The following is a 12,618-nucleotide window of genomic DNA, read 5'->3' on the forward strand; positions in this document are numbered from 1 at the left end:
GCTGCCATCCAGAGGGACCTGGACAGACTGGACAAGTGGACGGTGAAAAACCTCATGAAATTCAACAAGGCCAAGTGCAAGGTCCTGCACCTGGGGAGGAATAACCCCAGACACCAGGACAGGCTGGGGACTGACCTTCTGGAGAGCAGCTCTGCAGAGAAAGACCTGGGTGTCATGGTGGACGACAAGTTGACCAGAGGCAGCAGTGTGCCCTCGTGGCCAGGAAGGCCAATGGGATCCTGGGGTGCATTAAGAAGAGCGTCTCCAGCAGGTCGAGGGAGGGGATCCTGCCCCTCTACTCAGCCCTGGTGAGGCCGCATCTGGAGTATTGTGTCCAGTTCTGGGCTCCACAGTACAAGAGGGATGTGGAGCTGCTGGAGAGAGTCCAGCGCAGGGCTACAAGGATGATCAGGGGCCTGGAACATCTGCCCTATGAGGAGAGGCTGGGGGAGCTGGGCCTGTTCAGCCTGGAGAAGAGAAGGCTGAGAGGGGATCTAATCAGTGTCTATAAGTACCTCAAGGGAGGCAGTGAGGAGGATGGTGCTGGCCTCTTTTCAGTGGTGGCCACCAACAGAACTAGAGGAAACGGCCACAAAATGAAGCACCAAAAGTTCCACAGGAACCTAAGGAAAATTTTTTTAACAGTGAGGGTGACAGAGCACTGGAACAGGCTGCGCAGAGAGGTTGTGGAGTCTCCTTCTCTGGAGATCTTCAAAACCCGCTTGGACGCAGTCCTGTGCCACGTGCTCTAGGTGACCCTGCGTGTGCAGGAGGGTTGGACTAGATGACCTCTAGAGGTCCCTTCCAACCTTAAGCATTCTGTGATTGTATATTTCTACTGATTTATTCAGTCTGTTTTGTGTGATTTTGTTTAGTTCTAAATGTAAACATCATTTTTTTCCAACAAAATCTGTAAACATTGGTTTTGAGCAGTATTAATTATGTTTTGAGACAGACTTCATAAAATTACATCTACATCTGAAAAGAGAATGAAATAAGTATATTGCACCTTGATTTCTGCGTGATGGTGCATATCATTGACACGTGTATCATGAGCAGGTGCTATTCATTTTTGTTGTCTTTTTCAAGATACCACACTTCAATTACAAACATATAATTTCTGTTAAAATTTTCAGGTATCTTTTAATTTCTACAGATCATGCTTTGCTATTCTGCAGACTTTCTAATTCTACAATCCTCAGAAATCCAGTGAAGGTCTGAAGCCAGGCTAATTCTGGCCCTGTTAAACTGCACAGATTTTTCTTCATCTGTAGAAAAAAAATGTGTTTTTAAATACTCCAGGTTCTTCCAGGTAGTCTATAGACTATACATACAAGTTTTGAACTCAACACACATGTGAACACATCCCAGTTCATGCTTGCATGAATATTTCCATATTTATATCATATATATATAGGACAAATGTTCAGTTATGATGATGTGATTGGGGCAGCAAAATATACAGGTGTAGGCGCTCTATCCCTTTAAGAGCATCTGTGTTTCCTAAAAATGTCTCATCTTACATTTTGAGGTTCAACTAGCTCCCCATGGCCTAGGACACATAAGAGCACCGTTAAGTGGCTGATTTTTTTCATGTTAGTCCCTGAGACTGAGAACAGGGCAGGGTTACTAAAACTTTTAACCTAGACCCACAGCAGTATCAGAAATTGGAGATTTCTTTTTAATCTGAATGTCAAGCTCAGTTAGTCCCTACTTTAAGTTTGTGCAGCTTGAGAAACTTGACCTGTGCTAAGAATGCTTTATGTATTCCGGGCTGCTTCCCTCCCCCTTGCTTTTCAGAAAGCGCTTTCTTAGTGCTTGTTTTCTGTTTATACACAAGTCAGAGAAAAGTGCATTTTATTTACTCTTTTATAAGACTACTCTGAGTTTACTGAAACAGCTTAATTGGGCTCCAAAGCAGTCTGTTCTGCTTACAAAAGTGTACTGTTTTTCCATTTCTGTTTTTCCTTTTGGGATTAGGGGCCTCCAAGAGCTAAACAACAGTCTCCTCTTTGCCCGGAGGCTGCAGAAAGGCTTGTTGTGTACGGTTGTGAGTATTGCTCAAGTTGTGCTGGGCCATGGCCCCTGGAAGTCTTTTGCTTCCTTAGGCGCTTTCATGCTGCTAACATGAGGTGTTTCCCCAGAACAGAGGAGGTTAGTGCCTCTTTAGCAGAACTGGCATGACAGGGCTGTGCTCACAATGAGGAGGGAGGCTGGACTAGCAGCATTGCATAATTTCAAACAAGTCTGAAAAACCACTCCTGGCAATTTAAACAACCATTTCTTTGCAGTAAGACAAAGCAGAGTATCAAACCTGACTTTCCCGAATGCTTCCCAGGCCATTACTTCCTCTCACAGACTTTATCTCTGTTGTGTGAGGCACAAGCCCTTTGTTCCAGGGAGTGAATGAGTTTCCCCAAACAGGCACAACCCGGCCTTACCCTCTGCGGGGGCAAGGGGCCTAGCTGGCTATGTGCAGATATGTATCTGAGAGTGTCTAGCAGGCCTTCCTCGATAGCTGTATAGCATTGATTAAATTTTTAGGTTTTTTGTTTTTTTACTCAAATTTGATAGTAAGCCAGGAAATCTCAAGGGTATTAATTGCCTAAAGGCAACAGATAGAAAGAGGAGCTATTAGCTCAAGAAAATCTCAGCAAGAACTCTGGGATTATTAGATGTTAGAGGACCCATGCAATATCCTAGGAAATCAGGCTTCAGCATTCCCACTGCTTGTGGGAATTGTTTGAGCTTCATCCCTGGTCTCAAAGAAAGTAGAACTGGTGAAGTTACTATGTGTGGACAGCAGGCAGAATAAATGCAGGTCAACTGTGTTGTCAAATTCTGTACATACTGTGCATAGAATCATAGAATGCTTAAGGTTGGAAGGGACCTCTAGAGGTCATCTAGTCCAATCCCCCTGCACACACAGGGTCACCTAGAGCACGTGGCACAGGACTGCGTCCAAGCGGGTTTTGAAGATCTCCAGAGAAGGAGACTCCACAACCTCTCTGGGCAGCCTGTTCCAGCGCTCTGTCACCCTCACTGTCAAGAAATTTTTCCCTAAGTTCCTGTGGAACTTTCGGTGTTTCGGTTTGTGGCCGTTACCTCTAGTTCTGTCGGTGGCCACCACTGAAAAGAGGCCAGCATCATCCTCCTCACTGCCTCCCTGGAGGTACTTATAGACCCTGGTTAGATCCCCTCTCAGCCTTCTCTTCTCCAGGCTGAACAGGCCCAGCTCCCTCAGCCTCTCCTCATAGGGCAGATGTTCCAGGCCCCTGATCATCCTTGTGGCCCTGCGCTGGACTCTCTCCAGCAGTTCCACATCCCTCTTGTACTGTGGAGCCCAGAACTGGACACAATACTCCAGATGTGGCCTCACCAGGGCTGAGTAGAGGGGCAGGATCCCCTCCCTCGACCTGCTGGAGACGCTCTTCTTAATGCACCCCAGGATCCCATTGGCCTTCTTGGCCACAAGGGCACACTGCTGCCTCATGGTCAACTTGTCATCCACCATGACACCCAGGTCCCTCTCTGCAGAACTGCTCTCCAGAAGGTCAGTCCCCAGCCTGTCCTGGTGTCTGGGGTTATTCCTCCCCAGGTGCAGGACCTTGCACCTGGCCTTGTTGGATTTCATGAGGTTTTTCACCGCCCAGTTGTCCAGTCTGTCCAGGTCCCTCTGGATGGCAGCGCAGCCCTCTGGGGTATCAGCTACTCCTCCCAGTTTGGTATCATCAGCAAACTTGCTGAGGGAGCACTCTGTGCCTTCATCCACGTCATTGATGAATAAATTGAACAGGACTGGACCAAGGACTGACCCCTGGGGGACCCCGCTAGCCACAGGCCTCCAACCAGACTCTGCACTGCTGATCACCACCCTCTGAGCTCTGCCATCCAGCCAGTTCCTAATCCACCTCACTGTCCACTCATCTATCCCACACTTCCGGAGCTTGTCCAGGAGGATGTTGTGAGGGACGGTGTCAAAAGCCTTGGTGAAGTCGAGATAGACGACATCCACCGTTCTCCCCTCGTCTATCCAGCTGGTCATTCTATCATAGAAGTCTGTCAGGTTAGTCAAGCAATATTTCCCCTTGGTGGATCCATGCTGACTACTCTTGAGCACCTTCTTGTCCTCCATGTGCCTGGAGACAACAGCCAGTATGAGCCGTTCCATCACTTTTCGGGGGACGGAGGTGAGGCTCACTGGCCTGTAGTTGCCTGGGTTCTCCTTCTTGCCTTTTTTAAAGACTGGCGTGACATTGGCCTTCTTCCAGTCCTCTGGCACCTCCCCCGTTCTCCAGGATCTTTTCAGAGATGATGGAGAGCGGCATGACGGACATTCCGATGATTTTGAAGTTAATATAATATTTCGATGTGTGGTCTAAATCTTGCAAAGTTAGTCATGTGGTCAGCTTCTGCCTGAGTGGTTCTACCCCAGGCCATGTAGACATTTTTCTGGTAAATGTATTTTTTTCATTGCAATATTATGATTCATATCTTGTGCTTTGTGTAGGATCAGTTGTTGTCTTGCAGAAGGATCTCTGATAATTGCCATAAAACACAGAAGTGGGAGTAAGTGACCAGTATTTGTTTTCATTGCACTTGTATAACATATGACAGAGTTACATAAAATTACATGCCAATACTGAGGGAGGTTTGTTTTCTAGTATTTACAATAGTCTTTAAGTGAAGGACAATCTCTGTCTTGATTCATTACTCTTAATATATATATTACAAAGGAAATTTATATCAAAATAATATAATCTCATGTGTAAGATTAAGCCCAGTCCTTGCATATTTAGAGGGCTTAATGCTTCATATTTTATACTTTCGATAGTCATTTCATCTCTGAAATTATATACTGACAGAGCAGTAAAATGAGAAATGGAAAATGTCAGTATATGTGTACATGCTTGTATGAGTATATAAAAAATAAGGACAGAGAATGTAATAGCCATCTGCATTGCGGGTTCAAATGATCAAGGCTAATCTCTCAGTTTTAATTAGTGGAAACTTTGCCGGAATAAGAATATCAAAATAGGTTGCTGCCTTATCTGTATAGTGCTCGATGTTTACTGAAAGGATATCAAGCAGTTGTAGCTGGACTGTAGCTGATGTTAAAGCTGTCTCCTCTTTTAGTCCTCCATTATCCCATCTCTTGTTTTCCTATTGAAAACAAATATGCCAAACCTCTTCCTGCTTTTCCTGGATTATGATGGTGATGGGGAAGATGAGTGGCTTCTAAACTGTACTTTCCCTTTCTCTCTATCTTTGGGTTTTGATTTATTGTAAAATGCTTTTATCCTTCTCTTTCTTCTTGCTGAACCAACTTTTGCAAATCTTAAGAAGCAGCACTAAGCTCTTGAAAGACCTGTTCTCTCAGCAATGCTGGAGATAATGCCAGGCAGGGATCCCTATTTTACATGTATGTCTCTGGGAGTTAACATATTTGGCTGATTTGTTTGTGTTATTTTTCAAGACTGGCCATTATCAACTGATCACATCAATTGCTGGCTATATGCTAAGATGTTGCATTTTAACCAGCACAGCACCTGCTTCACTCCCAGTGTTAAGTCTTCTATCACCAACATAGTATGTGGTCCTCAGGCAGCGATGCTTCAAGTTGTATAGGCAGTTTGACGTATCCCCGGTTTGAGAAGCATTTCTTATGGATGTGCTGTACTGCACAGCCATCTGATTCAGTGCTGGCATGGGGTCAGCTGTGACTGCCCTCTCTCTGCCTGTGGTAGTAGGTTAACACTGTGCAAATACTCTCTGTCTAGTGTGCGGTAACGGTTGTCCCTCTTAGAGGGTGCGCATTTGCCAAAACTGGCTTCCCGTTCTACGGTGGAGTCTGGTTATCTCCAGAAACTTCAGCAAAAGAAAACAAAAGTGAAAATTAAAAATAAAATAGCTATACATGGATGCCAGAAGATTGTAGATTTCTGTTAGAAGCTGGAGGTTCATGAAATTTGTGTCTGCATACATCTTGTATTTAGTTTAGGAGTTTTCTAAAAAGTAATCTTAGTAATATTCCTCAGAATCCTTTTGGCACAGCAGGTAGTGGTGTTTACAGATCATAAATGCTGGCTCTGTAAGGAGGAGTGGTAGAAGCAGCAAGTTGGAAAGTGTTTCATTGGCTTGTACAAAACCCTTAAAGCTGATGCTGAGAGCCGTAATCTCTCTTTAAGCAAGCAATTCCATTTGGAACAGTAATACCCCAAATGTATTTCCAGTCACTTAGTTCAAGAGTGCTCTTTCTGAATCTCTGCTTTATTTGACTCACTGTGATCCTCCAGTTGGTGCTGTAAAAAGAAGAGAAAAGATTAAATAAATTTATCCAGTCAATTCCTCTGTGGCCCTTATGGCTTTGGTAGTAAGCTCATCTGCACAGATTTCTTAATGTCTTGAGGCAGACTCTTCCATGGGCTTTCCTTAGGACCACACACAAACATTCAGTCCTCTTCTTGCATTTTTCTGTTAATTGCCCATCTTCTAACAAGCAACCCTTGGTGTTATCGAGAGCTGCAAACAACCGCTTTTGAACGGCTCTGATGTGCTTAGCTAGAAGGAGCTTGCAAATAGAATGCATCTTTGTTGTGCCTTTTGCTAGGCACAACATACGAATGCTGTGAAAAACCAGGCAAACTGAGCAAGCTTGCTGCCCTTGCACACACATCCCAGAATGCAGGCGAGCCGGTCAGAGCCAGATGAGTCCTGCTCCCCTGCCCCGTCTGGGAGGCTCTGAGGAGAAGAGCGCACGCTGTGAGCGCTTCCGAAGGCAAGTTGTGTGCGTTCCCACACACCGTCTTCTTCAACCACAGGCAAATTTCTGCTCTTGAATAAGATGTTGGTTTTAAGTATTGCATAATTATACTTTTAACAAGTGTTTTTAAAAATGCCTGCATAATCACATCATTTCAATCTTGTATATTTTTAAGTTGTGTTCCTGGACAATGCAATTTATTACTGTTAGGTTTCCAGCTTATTTTTTGGTCTTTAGCATCTGTTCACCTGAGATGGGAAGCAGTTATGGCCCTTTGAAATAGATACCCTACTTGGACAGACCACCCAGAGGCCTCTTGGAGGGGGCAGGTGCCCCAGGTCCTCCAGGAACCTGAACTAGCCCTTCCCTCTCCCTGTGCCTTGGTTTCTTCAGCAATAGGACATGATGTCCACTGTGCAGGGATATCGTAGAGCATGACATTGGACAGTGCACTCAAGGTAACTGCATGCATTATTTTCACAGTGCAGAAAGTGGGAGGTTCTCTCTGACATCTGCTCCCAACATCCTTTTGCAAGAGCTGAACAGCTGGAAAGGGAGAGCTTTTAGTTAGCTTTCGAATGAAGCCGGGGCAGCAAAGAAGGAGCCATCCTGCAGCATAGTGTGGAAGAAATGGGCACGCAGCTCTCATTGGAAGTTTTATTTGACTCCTATGGCCAAAATCAGTCTGGTATGGCAAAAATCATCAGTTATTCTTGGGGAAACCAAGTTTGGCCCCAGGATAGCTGGGTGGCTGCTCTGGCGTTTAGGGGAAGTCCACTAGATGGAGCTGTTGTTTGAGGGATAAAGCTCTTTGCAGGGTCACTGGAAAAGGGGGAGAAAATAGGACACGGACCTTGTTTTTATTAGATTTTTCACATAACAGAGTTGAATTGAGCACATCCCAAACAGTTGCTTCTAACAGGAAACGTTCAGCATTAAAGATGTGAAAAGGAAATATATTCTTGCAGCTCAAAGTGTTTGAAACTTCATTGATGTTTTAATTTACTTCTTGTTGGCTTGTTTTGCAGAACTGTTAGGGCATTCACTCTTTAAAATTTCTCTCTCCCGTATGATACTTCCCATATTTAATTATAATAATTACAAACCCTTGGTTATTAAATCCATATAAAATCATGGCATTGGAAAACTTGCTTAATGGTTGGAAGGAAAAAGTGTACAATTGGGGCGCAAAGAGGAAAAGTCTTCAGCTTCAAAGTTGTGCGCACCCCAAGGAAAGCTAATAAAGCTTCCAGGTGGGGCAACGAAAACAGAATTAAGAGTGTTTAGGTCTGTGAAGTTTTCTGAAAGAAATGCTCCATGAATTCAGAAGTCTGGCTCTGCATCGTTGCTGCCGTGAATGTGATATTGTAGTATGCACGTCACCTCTCAAAATTGTGTCTCAAATCCTTTTAAAAACACATTTTTAGAAACACATTTGTTATTCATGTAATCAAACAACTACACTAATATATCACAGACCAACGTAAACACTCCGCCTACGAAGACGTTATGCTTATCTTCAACATGGGTGGTAGGAGTAACGAGGAGATTTGGCCCCTGCTCCCTGCAGTGTAATGCAGTACTAAGCTGCATTCTTCAGGGAGAGGGAAACGAATGGACATCAGCAATTCCACCTTCTCATGAGACGGTCCAGTCCCTATGGTCAAATGCCATTCTCTGTAATCCAACGTGACCATCCTGACAGGCCTGAGCATGTTTGGGGCTAGTGTAAAGGAGAGTTTGACTCATTTGCTGTTAGATTGATTTTAAGCTCCGCCAATCAACCAAATATATTTTCCTACTGGAAAGGCCTGCTAGTTTCAGACCATCTGAAGTAGACCTTGTAGCATAAGATTTCAGAATTTATGGAAGATTAGTCCATCAGATGATTTTTTAAATCATGTAGGATGAGCTTACCCTTCAATACTGCCTTTGAAGAACCATTTTATAGTTTGCCATGCCACTCTGTCTCTGCCTGGAGCTCTCCTCCACTCTGCCGAAGTGCAGAAGGGTGCTGCTAGTCGTTGGGCGCCTTTTGGGAAACCTGGCTGAAAGTAGCACACGTGAGGTAGCATGCCTGCAAGTCAACTTGAAGTGCTGCTCTGTGGCTGCTAGCTAGAGTTTTATAGTAGCCAGATATATATAGACCCTGCCTAACTTAATCTCTTGTTGTATTGCTAAGCCCATAGTGCAAACTTTGAACGTAGATGAAGTTGGAAGCTGGGCTGCCTAGAGAATAATGGGCCAACGTCTGTTCATGTTACGAGTGCCTTTCCATGTTGGCCTATGTCAGTAATTACAGAGAATCAAATGCAAGATATATTTCAAATCCTCCCGATAACGGTGGATTTCTTCATCCAGGGAACTAGCCTTTAGCTGATTATTTACTATTTCTCTGTGTTTTGGTGGGTTTTCTTTGCCTGTTAAGTGAGTTGTGCTGGACCCCTTAGGAATTGCAGGTGTCTGCTAATTAAATAACTGAGGGATGTGGCTTGCTGCTTATTCAGGGCTATTCTATCAAGAGGCTCTCATGCTTATGGCATGTGACATTATATGCAGTAAATGTGCTTTATAAAATTTATAATTGCTTGTGTTTTTCAGGAAAATGCTTAAAGGACTCCTCAAGCTGACCATCAAAATTGCCATTTTTGTTTTTGCATTGAAGTTTTACAGTAAGCAAAATGCTGTATTTGCCTGTATAAGTTGTGTGCAGAAGCTCTATACAGAGTTGAAGGTTTGGACACACAAAGCATTAAAGGAAAAAAGTTAGTGCTTAGTTTTAAATACTATTTTTGAACTTTTGAACAGGTGAAGCCTGTTGCCAAGAAAGGAATATGTTGGTCCGTTATGTTGAGTATTGAAATTATATAATTGAAAAATATTGAAATGTTGAAATTATAATTGAAAAGAGTGACTTAAACACTTCATGATGATATTTGTTTATTTTTAAAGACAGGAATATAAAAAGAATTTAGGTCTGAAATGTTAGTGGGAACACCTAATCATGTAAGAATTAAAGAACATGTGCTCTAGATCAAAGTAGCCTATGCTTTATGATGCATCTAATTATAATACCATTCCCTTAGTGAATTCAGTTGCTTTAATTAGAAGAATAGATATTTTGTGTCAGAGTTGAAGAGGTCTGTTGGACATTTGAGATTAAATCAATGGTTCATTAACAATCTTATCTGGAATGTCGATTAAATTATATGAAATAATATTTTTATTTCTTTTCTCAGAAGAATAAAATTATGATTAAGAAACAATGATTGGAGCATGAAAAAGTTCTGCCTCATTATTTTCACAAGAAAGATTTCGGATTTTTAAGTCAAATCATTGTTTTTTAATCTGGTTTATAATACTTTATTAGATTTGGCACTCAAACAATTACTGAGAAGGTTTTTAGCAGTGGATACTTTTCAATAGAGATATGTTAAAATCCAACTTGATTTGATAAATTGTATCTTAGATTTGCAACAAATCATCTTGTTAATGAATTCATAAAAGATCAGGGTTAAAAAGAGTGAACTGAAGGTGTAGAACAGTCGATGCCAAGAGATTTTAAAGATCAGCATAATAAATAAAACATAATTTGATAAAATAGGTGAGTGAAGAGCAGCCCAAATGTGTGACCCCTTGGGGCCGGCAGTGGTGTGTTAGTTTGTGCCACTGCTGGATAAAGCCTAGTGGGCCAACATGAGGGTGTTGGGAAGTTGTGTTAAGCACTGTTTATTGTTGAGATGCCTTGTTTTATTCTTCTCACACCAGCACCTTAAAGTGATGCAGAGGAAATACTGAGTTAAATCACAGGCTGCACTCCAACTGCTGCATATGCTTTTGATTTTTCTTTTTCTTGAGATAGGGTAAAGAAAAAGTCTCTTATTAAAACAAGAAGCCCTGAGTGAAGCGAGCAGAGAGCCAGCACACGGGTGTCTGCAGGGCGCTCGGCGCTCTGCCGGTGGTTGCAGTAGCTCTTTGGGAGCGCTGTGTGCTCAGGGGGAGCGCGCAGGAGCACCCTGCGCTGTGCTCCCCGTCGGGCGTTGCTTGGCTAAAGTAGTGCCCCTCGGGGAAATACTGCAACCCCCTCCTGCTTTGTGGCCCTGGGAAGGCAGCCCCCTTTCACACACAGATCAGCAGGCTTCAGGCAGCCCCCACTCGCTGCGTGGCAGTCAGAAGAAAACCTTGACCTCTTCCTCGAGTAAAACTTAATGGCTCCATCTCAGGCGAGCAAAACCGGGTAAGCAACATCAGCACTTCTGCCACTGTTAGGAGTATCATCTCTGTGCTTAGAACAATTTGAGTTTTATTGCTTATCTGTAAGCCCCTGCTGAGGTTGGCTCCACCTGCACATTTATTCATTTGTAAAAGCCAAGGGCAGCAGTGGCAGCTATGGAGCCACACGCTTCCTACGCGCCCCTTGAAGCCTTGCTCCCCTACGCATCCCACTTCTCAAGAGGGATCACTCTGCGCCCCTGCACAGTGAGAGTATGTAGTGGTGGGTGAGGCATACCTGAGTGGCAAGGCCAGGCTAACATCTCCTCTGTTTCTGAGAGTAAGAAATAATGATATCCCCATCCTGGCAACACATGTTAATGGATTACTGACAACAGACTTGTGGATCTCCATCAGGGTGAGATACTTAGGGAAAAAAAAGATTAAATATACACATATGCACACCCAATGTCATCTGCCCTCCATACTGAAAGCGCGGCAAGATTGGGTGCCAAAATTGCAATGAATTATTTATATGATGAATTAGCCCGCTTTTCTCTGCTCCTGGAACATCCAATTGCATATCTTCATTTTTGTTTCAGAAACTTCTATTATTCAGATATATTCCATGGATAGCTTGTTAAACATTACTTCCCTCTTTGCCAATAATGCATGACGTATTTCTTGTTTTCTGGTAGCACCTCTCCTTTCTAACAGGGTCTCACAGTGTGGTGAAACAGTGAAGAGGGCAATTGTTGCCTGGCGGTTTGCAGTCATCTTCACGGACCAATTACAGATGTTCCAAATTTGGGATATTTATTTGCTCACTTAAGTCAAAACAGTTTTAGACTCCGAGTAAATGAGCCACAGCTACCAAAAAAAAAAAAAAAAAAAATCTAAGTACATGAGAATGAAAAATTTGGTCCTCAACAGCGTTTACCATGCCTCTCTGAAATTCATTTTTGTGCCTTTTTTTTTTTTCCTGGGGAAACGATGTTCTTTGGAAATCTTTGGAGAGAACACAGAAACAGAAGGTGAATGCCCAAAACCAAGGCACTTAGGTGTTTGCACATCTTTTTCCCCTGCAGTTTCTCAGTTTTACTGCATATGCATAAAGAACAACACATTTCGCACTCCCAGGTGTTTTGCCCAGGGTGTGGTAAGATACCCCATACTTGATACCTGTTCCTATAAGGATTGTACAGGAGTCTTCTCAGTAGTCAGGGGTTAGCACTTAAATACCAGTTTCTTAGTACCAAGGACAGTTAAATGGATTAAAAAATGGATTAAAAACAACAAAAAAACCTACTCTATAGAATTTACCATGTATGGGGCTTCTAATGTTCAGGTTCAGGTGTGTGGTTTTGCTTTTTTTGTTTGTTTTTCTAATACATCTGAGTGCCCAAGTACCGGCCGGACTTTCATATCATGTCGTTGTTTAAATCTCCGATCTGCCTGCCATATTGAAGTTTATTTTTTTTGTTCCTTGCAAATTTTCAGAATGGCAAATCTTATTCTGAAAGTGTTTAAACTGCTCCTTCAGCCACGAGCATTTCTGTGCTATGCTCTAAATCATGCCGATCTTGATGGAAGTGCAAGCACCCCCAAACCAGGGATCGCCCTGCAGCACAGTAAGTATTCAT

The sequence above is a fragment of the Tinamus guttatus genome, unplaced genomic scaffold (genome assembly GCF_059628265.1).
Source record: "Tinamus guttatus ecotype Peru unplaced genomic scaffold, ASM5962826v1 Tinamus_guttatus_pri_ptg000288l, whole genome shotgun sequence".
NCBI classification, from domain to species: domain Eukaryota; kingdom Metazoa; phylum Chordata; class Aves; order Tinamiformes; family Tinamidae; genus Tinamus; species Tinamus guttatus.